Source organism: Lottia gigantea, assembly GCF_000327385.1.
Source record: "Lottia gigantea unplaced genomic scaffold LOTGIsca_48, whole genome shotgun sequence".
Taxonomy (NCBI): Eukaryota; Metazoa; Mollusca; class Gastropoda; family Lottiidae; genus Lottia; species Lottia gigantea.
In genome coordinates this window covers 699,547-701,843 of record NW_008709663.1, presented here as the reverse complement: position 1 = coordinate 701,843, position 2,297 = coordinate 699,547, and positions in this window count along the sequence as shown.

The following is a 2,297-nucleotide window of genomic DNA, read 5'->3' as shown; positions in this document are numbered from 1 at the left end:
GATATTTTTCACCGAAATATCGTGTCTGACCTGACGTTTTACTCTATTAGCTATATTGTGCAACTCGTGCTCACTCTACAGGCTACAATTTTTTACAGATTCTTTTGATTTTTATTTTGTATGTCAATGTTGTTATGAAGATGATCCCTACTGATTTTCGTGATGATCGGATAATTTTTCACCGAAATATTGTGTCTGACTTGACGTTTTACTCTATTAGCTATATTGTGCAACTTGTGCTCACTCTACAGGCTACAATTCTTTACAGATTCTTTTGATTTTTATTTTGTATGTCTATGTCGTTATGAAGATGATCCCTATTGATTTTCATGTTGATCTATCGATTTTCATGATGATCGGATAATTTTTCACCGAAATATCGTGTCTGACCTGACGTTTTACTCTATTAGCTATATTGTGCAACTCGTGCTCACTCTTCAGGCTACAATTGTTTACAGATTCTTTTGATTTTTATTTTGTATGTCAATGTCATTATGAAGATGATCCCTATCGATTTTCGCGATGATCGGATAATATTTCACCGAAATATCGTGTCTGACTTGACGTTTCACTCTATTAGCTATATTGTGCAACCCTGTAGTCACTAAAGACTGTTTAATCATTTCTGACAGCTGCCAGTGGGCGTATGTTACCTTGCCTGGCAAGCTATCTTTCAATATTGTTTGCCGGTTGAAAAAAATTTTCTTCAAATTAGTGAAAACTATAAACCAAAATCTATAGAAATGTCTCCCATAAAGTATCAAGAAAAATCCTGACGTTTTTAATGCCAAAACTTTACATAAAAGTTTACGTAACCTTTTAATGTTCGTTATCCTGTTTGCTAGCTGAGTTAGAAACTGTACAGATTTGAATAATTGAAGAGAAAAGAAATATGTCTCCTACGTTTTCTAAAGATTTCAACTTAATATATCGAGCCAATCACCAAAATTAGGTCAAACTGCTTAATTAACAATTAGTATTCTCAGATTTTAACCCTTTTAAAACAAATTCAGTTTGATCAAGTAGATACATAGATGTAAATAGCATAGCATAGAAATATTTTCAGGTATAATATACAATGTTTTTGACAATGAAAATGGTTTACAAACAAGCGGAATGCCCCTTTAAGTCTGCTATTCCAATCAATTTTCATATAAATATTTGAAAAAAGTCAAGAAAACTCTTTACTTTGCTTAGACAATAGCCTTAAGTCAAACAGCCTCTGTTCTCATCTGAAAAGTCTGTCTGTTCAAGAGATAGCTGATCAAGGGTCAGATTAGATTTTTGACATGCGTTTTTGACATGCTCAACCTTGCCGAGCTCGGCTTGATGTAATGACAACATTCAATTTCAAGTCCAAATGTTTTCTAGTTACATAAGAAAGGACAACTAAAAACACAAGAAAACTAAAACCTGAACGTCCTTTTTGTCTTTAACTGAAGGTAGACCGAAAGAAAGTGAAAAATCCAACAATTCTACATTACCAAAACTATCGGAGCTTTTGTTGGAATCAACTTTTTGCCAGTTACAGCTCGAACTGTCGCTCGCCCGATCGTTCGGGCAGCCATTGTTGTTATTTTGACCTTGACCTTCAATAACATTGGAGTGTTTAGTTAATGTAAAATGCTGATTTGGAATCTACCTTCAGATTATGTAAAATAATGTTTGATTTAGATAGATTGATAAACCACATACAATGATATATAAAACGCCATTTCATTTCATTAGCGCAATAAGCAACAAAACAGTAAGATATAAAGTTGCATTACATGCGTCTAGTCGTTTGGATGGGATAATAAACTGAGGCTCCGTGTACTACAGGCTTCCACTGCTGAGTTCCACGTTAAAGATCCATCGACAGTAGGAATTTCGAAAAAAGCAGGCTAATGCCGCAACAATCTCCCTCATTGAAGAAGTACCCAATCTACTATAGTATCAATAACGTCGCTAATCTCATCATCTTCCAAAATCTGATCTGAAATGAAGTTCAATTTCCAAATCTAGATAATTATAAAAAAATTAGTCAAAAATAGGCATGCGAAAACCTTAAAAGAGAGAAAAGAAGAGGATCTTTAAATAAAATGCGAGCTAATTCATTGACCTTAACTTCTATAGAGTTACTTCCCTTGGGTTTAGGTGGGATTTGTAAGATCCTGAAATCGACTGAATAGTAATGAAAAATCCCCCCCATGGCGCCCCTCAAAAAAGTCTATATTAGAAAAAGTTACTTTCTTGGTGTTTTTGGGTGGGGTTGATCTCCCGCTGACCAGAATTAAATGAATGTAGATGGTTTAGTC